The following is a 9,459-nucleotide window of genomic DNA, read 5'->3' as shown; positions in this document are numbered from 1 at the left end:
GCAGTATTATATCCAAGTCTTCCGATTCCCATGAATCTACACATTTGATTTGACTGAATATCATAGAAACTAAGCTATTTGCAACACACTGTTTTCCATTGTTATCTAAAAATTGATGATGACCTTGATGAAAACTTCCTTGTACTGAAGTTTTTAGCATGAACTTATTACCTGTTGTTTGATCATTAACATTTCCAACTGAATCATTTAACAAATGAATTTGCTCTAATGAGAAACTCTCTGCAACATTATTTGTTTCTTCATCATGTACTTTATTAAAAATACTTCCAGCACTAATTTGCGACTCGTTCTGATCCCGAAAGATAATACTTACAGATTCATTCTGATCCCGGAGGACAATACTTTCTGATTCATTCTGATCCCGAAGGACAATACTTTCTGATTCATTATGATCCCGAAGGACAATACTTTCTGATTCATTATGATCCCGAAGGACAGTATTGCTATGATCCCGAAGGACAGTATTGCTATGATCCCAAAGGACAGTATTGCTATGATCCCGAAGGACAGTATTGCTATGATCCCGAAGGACAGTATTGCTATGATCCCGAAGGACAGTACTTTCTGATTCATTATGATCCCGAAGGACAATACTTTCTGATTTATTATGATCCCGAAGGACAGTATCGCTTTGATCCCGAAGGACAGTATCGCTTTGATCCCGAAGGACAGTATCGCTTTGATCCCGAAGGACAGTATCGCTTTGATCCCGAAGGACAGTATCGCTTTGATCCCGAAGGACATTGGTTGGTGGGTTTCTACCCAAAGCCAACCTCTTCTTTAGAGCTTCACCTCTCTTCCAACCTTTCTTTCGAGGCATCTGAAAGATACAATTGTCAAAATACGAGTGATTTATTTAATATATTTGCTAAATTGAGCACTGTTTTTACTTACAAGAGATAGGTACATTGTTATTAAAATACAGATGCTACCTGTGTCAATTTCATTAGCAATACTGCTAATTTGCAAGCAAAACAGTGAGATAAATTGCAAACTTGCATTGTGAGTTTTTTCCTTCACAGTTAAATACCACACAGCTGTCTTGAATTGGATCATCACACACATGCATGTACATAGGTCTGATGTCTGTGTTTATGATTTTTGAAGTTTATACAGTTGTTAATAAAGAGCTAAACATACTCATATCTACCCCTAAACATGTTCAAACATGATCAAAGTGTTTGTGTGAATGAGATCTGGTTGTAAAAAATGGTTGATTTCAAAAATATATTACCTAAAAATTGTGGACATACAGGTGTCTTGAATTAGAACACTATAAAACTTTATTTACTGTTTAGAATGTCTCATGAATTACTAAACTAAAAACCTGATTGATATTTATGCATAGGCTAGAAAGATTGACACATATATATATCAATTCCCCAGTTGAGTGACAAAATGATCTACATATAGCACTAACTCCCACAAATCATGTGAACTTTGATATATTTTACCATAATGCTGACATGTAGTAATAATGTGTATAAGTATCAATACATATTGAGCAGTATATAAGCATATATCCAGAGTTCACACTTCATTATTAACGGCTAACAAAATGTGCACATGTTTGATACATAATTTTTAACCAAATTAAAACTATACAAGGTATAGATCATAACAAATTCAACTTTCATGCCTAGACATATCTTACCTTTCAATATACAGGAATAGATTGTTATAGACTGCAAGAGAAATATAGAGAACTGTTAAATTATGCAACATAGTGAATTTACAATTATTATAGTAATGTGACGGTCAACACAGCAATTTTTGGTATTAATACAGATAAATGGCAAACCTACACAGGAAAGTGTAACAAACAACTCTTTAATAAATATAATAAAAAATATTCACTAAATCTCTATTCACTAAACTATTCACTCTTCGCTACAAATTATTTAAAAAATTGTTCGCCCTGTTAATTGATTCAGGTTGATTTCAGGAAACGTGAAATAGCAAATCATTACAACCAATGATTATTGACAAGGGGTCATTAACTTGACCAGTGGCTGAAACCGCAACATGCAGTTAGTACAATAGGTCAAAGGTCACAACACAAAATAAAACAAGTCAATGACACGTCCCCGTTGCGTTCATATTTGAGTGACATATACATTCAAAGCAGCACTAATATGGATGTTGAACTGCATTCAGTAAAACAAAATAGCCACCAGTCAGCCATTTTTAACACAGTCCAAACAAAAATTTAAAGTAAATTTGCCCACGCATGACTAAGATTCAGTTCCGGTATGGTGAAAATGTGCAATTTTTGTAAATTTTTGACCTTAAAAGGACTGGCCCAAATGCACAGGCATATGTATGATATAATGTATGATGTGTATGTGAAGTTTGAACTTGATCTGTCCAGGAATGTCCGAGATATGGATCGAAAACTAAATTCTTTAAAACAAAATGGCCGCCAGTCGGCCATTTTGAACTTGATCCAAAAAAAAATGACGTGCATCAAGGTCCTATTATGTTTAATGTAGGTACTAAATCTGAACAAAATCCATCCATGCATGACTGAGATCCGGTTCCGGAATTGTGAAAATATGTGATTTTGATGCATTTTCGGCCTTAAAATGGCCATCATTCAGCTATTGTTAAGCGGATCATGAAACAAATGCACATATCTATTTGTGACATGATGTACCATGTGTGTGAAGTTTGAACTTGATCAATCCAGACATGTCTCTGATACGGATCCAGAACTGAAATCTTTAAAACAAAATGGCCGCCAGTCGGCCATTTCGAACTTGATCCGAAAAAAAAAATGACGTGCATCAAGGTCCTATTATGTTCAATGTATGTACCAAATTTGAACAAAATCCGTCCATGCATAACTGAGATCCGGTTCCGGAATGGTGAAAATGTGCGATTTCAATGCATTTTCGGCCTTAAAGCGGCCGCCATTTGGCTATCGTTAATGAGATCATGAAACAAATGCACATACATATTTGTGACATGATGTACCTTATGTGTGTGAAGTTTGAACTTGATCAATCCAGGCATGTCTCTGATACGGATCCAGAACTGAATTCTTTAAAACAAAATGGCCGCCAGTCGGCCATTTTGAACTTGATCCAAAAAAAAAAATGACGTGCATCAAGGTCCTATTATGTTTAATGTAGGTACCAAATTTGAACAAAATCTGTCCATGCATGACTGAGATCCGGATCCGATTTTGATGCATTTTCGGCCTTAAAATGGCCGCTTTTCGGCTATCGTTAATCGGATCATGAAAAAAATGCATGTGCATATGTCCCATATAATGTGTGATGTATGAGTGAAGTTTGAACTTAATCGGTCCATCGATGTTCGAGATAGAGGTGAGATACAACGCACGGATGCACGGACGCACACAGGGCAAAACATAAGTCCCTGTTTTCGGACTACGTCCGAACGGGGACTAACAAGCAGCCTGTCAGCTGAGATAGCCCCGATGTTAGCTGTTCAAAATTAGATATCATCATGAATTGAACAAATCTCAGATAGGTATACCTGAGGTACCTATATGTATGGTATCCAAGCAATAGGCTCAAAATCAACCATTAGATCGTCAAGTACACATAAGACGATTGAAATATCAATGCAACATACCCACAAATAACAAAAATAGCAATTAAGGACCAGCAAGAAAATTTTGTAAAAAACACATGTGCAAAGAACCGGATGACTCCAGGTTTTGAAATTGTTAACACATACATTGGGGTAACCCTGAATCACTGGCCCCCGGCCAATATTTCCCCGGCCAAATTGAATGACCCCCTGGCCAATGAGCCATTTACATGTTTTTCTCACATATTTTTATACATTTAACACCACTAGCCAATCTCTGGCTCAGGCCAAATTGAATGGCCCCCTGGCCAATGAGCCATTTACATGTTTTCTCACATATTTTTATATATTTAACACCACTAGCCAATCTCTGGCTCAGGCCAAATTGAATGGCCCCTTGGCCAATGAGCCATTTACATGTTTTTCTCACATATTTTTATATATTTAACACCACTAGCCAATCTCTGGCTCAGGCCAAATTGAATGGCCCCCTGGCCAATGAGCCATTTACATGTTTTTCTCACATATTTTTATATATTTAACACCACTAGCCAATCTCTGGCTCAGGCCAAATTGAATGGCCCCCTGGCCAATGAGCTATTTACATGTTTTTCTCACATATTTTTATATATTTAACACCACTAGCCAATCTCTGGCTCAGGCCAAATTGAATGGCCCCCTGGCCAATGAGCCATTTACATGTTTTCTCACATATTTTTATATATTTAACACCACTAGCCAATCTCTGGCTCAGGCCAAATTGAATGGCATACATATAAAATATGTTTTTTGAAATTCAGTCCCTCATCCCCTTGGCTTTTATCACCAATTTTTTCGTCGCCAGAGTGATTTACATCATCAATTTTGTTTCACGAGCGTCTCTAATAAATAACCTATCTAACCGCTGGACTGAATTAATGATATTATCAAAAAATCATAGAAGATTTGGCGAAAATCGGTCGTTTTTGACATCAACATATTTTCGCTCAGAAACGCAATGGCGATAAGACTCATTTTCAAGGACGCAGGTTGTTTGGATAGGAATGTTTCCTTTGTTTTGGGTTCGTTGTGAGTCTAGAGACATAACAATGTTATTGTTAGAGAATATAGAATATGTTCTGTTTCAATACAGGATGTTGATATGCCAATCGGGCAATTTTAACAATCTCTTACTGGAGCATCCCACTATATAAATAGTCCTCTTTTGTCCAAAAATTGGCAATGGTACTAGCACAGAATGGACTTCCTGTTCTGCGCGTCTTTGATTGTAGCAATGTTCACGCCACTGTACAAAAATATGCACACTCGCGAATTTGACAACGTTCACTTGAGCGTTTTAGTATGGTGGAGGGATATAAGAAAATAGATAGAAATACCAGTTACATCACTAATGCCGATTGATGATTCAATTGCTGGCTGGGATAGATGTATTTAGTGTTTATTTCTATGCTATATGTCTACACTTGCGATTCTCAATTTCGATGTGTACAATTATATTTTTAGGTTTCTTCTTTTAATATTCTCACGTTTACTTGGTCGTATTTTGTATATACCAGTCAGACACTGACAACAAGTAAGTAAATGGGACTGGACTCGAGGTCCCAGAGAAAGCGTCAACGTACAACATTAATGAACTAAATTTACATTACAATCTCATGCTTACATTACAATCTGATTTATGCTGGAGAACAAAGCATACAAGTATTGTGTACAATATACTGCAAAGTGGAAATAATATACTTATTTAACTGTTGATTTTTGTACAAAACTCCAAAAACACAAAACAAACAACCTACAACAAAAAACAAAAACAAAATGCCAAGTATAAAAAAATACAAAATAAATGTCAGTGAACACACTTTTTATAAAAAAAATTGCAGTTTGCAGCCTCTATGGACAAGTTCACAACCTCTAATATTGCAAAACTGTTAGTTGTGAACTGTACATTGACTCTTATTAGGATTTCCACATACAGTTACACAGAACGAAAAAAAATTCAATAATAAGACAAGGAAAAAATATTGCTTTTTTGTCAAGGCTATATAATAAATTCTCTTATCCTGGGGGTATTTTTGTGGGTGTACAAGTAATATGCATTAAAATTATCAACAAATGTAATCATAGTACAATTGTAAAGTAAACAAAATTATCTAGTCATTTTGGATTTGTTGGAAAAGTGGCCGAAAGGCTGTGACATTGTCTATTTGGTGATGAGAACTGCCAAGCCAGTTTTATAAAATAGTGAACAAAAATTTTCGTAAACATTACCGACCACGAAAGACGCCCATCGCGAAATGTCTCTATATTACTGTCGAGTCATGGTAACTTGTCGGCCAATTCACTTCCGCGTTTTATGTACATTGGCTAGTGGCGTTAAATATATAAAAATATGTGACAAAAACATGTAAATTAATAACTCATTGGCCAGGGGTCGGGGGCCAGAGATTCGGGTTACCTCATACATTGCTAGTTTTGGGAATTGAGGTTTGACCTTTCTAAATAATCGACACTATAAAATAGCGACATTGTTCAATTATTTCACCCATTAGAGCTGTAAAATAATGTCTTTGTTTGTTTGTGCCGCTCAAATGACACGTCTGTGACTTTCTAAATTTCCAAATGTATTAGACATGTGCAATGCTTTCAGAAGTTGAACACGATGCACGCACTTCCGGTCGACATGACTGGGCGACGCCATGATTGTTTTACACGATAAATGACTAGAAAATGCACAAACTCTATCATGTTTAATATCTTACACCGAAAACTGGACCTGAGAATGCGACTACTAGACCTTTACATTTCGGATACGTTCACTTATAGTAACATATAATAGTTGTCATATATTATCAATATTAAACATTTGAATCTCCGATCATAAAATAAACGTGTACTCACCAAAACGAAAGCGCAGCATATAAACTTCGACCGTCTGGTGGCGCTATATAGTTTTCACAGTCACGGCCTGAGAGACGGGTCGTTGTCCAAGTCCAACATTCTTAGTTATACCATGGAACTATAAACCAGTTCCATGGTTATACTAGTAATTAGTAGTGCAATAAAATTTACGAAATCAAATCACATCTAGTTTTTTTCAGATTGATTTGTGGAAATTTTATGCCTTTATTTTAATCGTGTTCAAATGCAAAAATGTGCATATTTTGCACACGAATTAAAGTTATATATACTTGTAGAGGCTGTAAATATAAACGACGCTCAATTGATTATCAGTGTGTTATCGAGTACATGACATGATTTATGTACGGTTTATACTAAGACTATACATGTGTTGTAATTTGATCAAAATTAAAGTACGCGTCTGTCACTGCTAGACCGTCGTTTTATGTAACTGTTATGATATGACAGTTTATACCGGGCGTACTCTGTCCCGGGACTCGCCCACACAGATGTAAACAAAATATTATACATATTAATTTTATAACCAGAACTTGACATGACTTAGACGTCTCTGGTATCATATTGACAACATAATTTTACAACATATATATAATAATAATTATAAGTTATTAAACTAAGTACAAGATAGAATGCGAGAACTGGGGCACATGTGCAAGAAAATATTTAAAATGTTTTGTTTATGGTGCGCCAATTAACAGTTTCAAAAACGACTGTAGGTTCCATCATGTAAGTTCCGTGGTTACATGCACTTCTAGTATAATGTGCGCCCTCTATGGCAGCCAGGCCGCAGTAACTTCTTAATACATCTCCGCAATGAAGCCTCATATTTTAAGCTGAATGACATGCGTTATATTTTAGTATTTAAAATGTTTTCAGGTTATTTCAAATGTGAACATCCTGACGGTGAACCTTGTTATTTAAATACACGCACAAGACATTAATTCATCCAATAAAGAAAGAAACTGTATAATGAAATCACTGCCATCGCCGCTATGTTAACCAGCCAGAAAACAACATAATAGTGAAATACACGCATTGCCGGATTAGTGAGTCACAAGAAATTAATTCATCCAATAAAGAAAGAAACTGTATAATGAAATCACTGCAATCGCCGCTATGTTAACCAGCCAGAAAACAACATGCTTGATTTAAATTATTATGACAAACAGTAAACTACAGGAAGAGTCATGTCTAGCAAATATTATCAATAAAATCTTTAACGGTCATGTGACCTTGGCCGCCATATTGGATTTTCTGAAAATGACAAAAAACTTTAAAAATCTTTTTTTTTAAAAATGGCTCATTCCTATGATTAGAAATTTGCTTTGCAGCACCTATGTTGATAGCTCTACAAAGTTAATGAAGCAGATTTTTGAAAAATGGCTTTCTTTAGCAGCCATCCTGGATTTAGTAAAAAGTGAAAGTACGCTATAAGTCATGAACAATTTGCCAGATTGAAACCAAAGTTGGTATACAACTTCTGTTCAATGCGGTGATTATGTATTCATGAAAATATTTCCCACGATTCAAGTGGTTTTGGCTGCCATCTTGAATTTATCCAAAAAATGTAAAAAAAATCAAAAAATCATTTTCTTAAAAACTACCCGCTTGTTTGACAATCAATTTAGCATGTAGTATCTCTGTTGATAGCTCTACAAACTTACTGAAACAGATTTTTGATCTGAGCCATCTTAAATTTAGTAAAAAGTGAAATTACGCTATAACTCATGAACAATTTGCCAGATTTAAACCAAAGTTGGCATACAACATCCGTTCAATATGATAATGTGTACGTGAAAAAATTCCCCATGATTCAAGTAGTTTTGGCGGCCATCTTGAATTTATCACAAAAATGCAAAATACCTCCAAAAAAATCATCTTTATTATGAATAACATTGGACAGATGACTATCAATGGTTATGTCTGTTGATTCCAGTGTGGTTCATAAACCAAAATACCAGAGGACTTGTTAAGAACATTGCATTCTAGACATGAAACGTTCATCAAATAATCACATCAAGCAAGTGCAATTTGCCATCAGCCATGCAGACTCGAAACCCGTCATCGCTGCTATGCAGCTATATTTAGGGTTTCGAGCCCTATGGGTCGGAAACCCTTTTGTAATTGCTATGTTTATTAGGGTTTCGAGCCCTATGGGGCGAAACCCTATTGTAATTGCTATGTTTATTATTTAGGGTTTCGAGCCCTATGGGGCGAAACCCTTTTGTAATTGCTATGTTTATTAGGGTTTCGAGCCCTATGGGGCGAAACCCTATTGTAATTGCTTTGATTATTATTATTATTATTATTATTATTCTTCCGCCGTTTTTTGTAAGTTCTGTAACTTGAAAAATAATGCTGCGATTGGTTTGCCATTTTGCATGCTGATAAAGGACCATGAGTTGTGGTGCATACCCCAAAACCAGCTATGTAGGTCACATGACCTGGCCGCCATCTTAGATAGAACACAAACCGGAAGTGCTTAATTGCACCACTTTCTGAGGGTCTAGGAACTTCCGGTTTTTTTGTGTGGCATCATTGGCTCATGTCTAGCAAATATCAGCAATAAAATCTTTAGCGGTCATGTGACCTTGGCCGCCATATTGGATTTTCTGAAAATTGACAAACATTTTTAAAAATCTTCTTCTTAAAAATGGCTCATTCATGTGATTAGAAATTTGCTTTTCTGCAGCTATGGCCATAGCTCTACAAAGTTACTGAAGCAAATTTTTGAAAAATGGCTTCCTTTGGCAGCCATCTTGGATTAAGTAAAAAGTGAAATTACGGTATAACTTATGAACAATTTGCCAGATTGAACCCAAAGTTGGCATACAACATCCCTTCAATAAGATGAGTATGTGTTCATGAAAACATTTCCCATGATTCAAGTGGTTTTAGTGGCCATCTTGAATTTATCAAAAAAATGCAAAAAACCTAAAAAAATTATCTTCTTGAAAA

At 35.7% G+C, this 9,459-nt stretch overlaps 1 long non-coding RNA gene across 1 annotated transcript; it reads right to left on the bottom strand.

The window, feature by feature from the left end:
• Positions 1-248: 248 nt before the first annotated feature.
• LOC146735563 (uncharacterized) lies at positions 249-6,521 on the bottom strand. Its single transcript, XR_014931113.1, has 3 exons — positions 6,481-6,521; positions 1,676-1,706; positions 249-841 (listed from the first exon to the last, which is right to left on the bottom strand). It is a non-coding gene; the product is annotated as an uncharacterized LOC146735563 (long non-coding RNA).
• Between the last annotated feature and the right edge of the window lie 2,938 nt (positions 6,522-9,459).

Source organism: Saccoglossus kowalevskii, chromosome 12 (genome assembly GCF_978046115.1).
Source record: "Saccoglossus kowalevskii chromosome 12, keSacKowa6.1, whole genome shotgun sequence".
Lineage (NCBI taxonomy): Eukaryota > Metazoa > Hemichordata > Enteropneusta > Harrimaniidae > Saccoglossus > Saccoglossus kowalevskii.
This window is presented reverse-complemented; position numbering and strand designations above follow the sequence as displayed.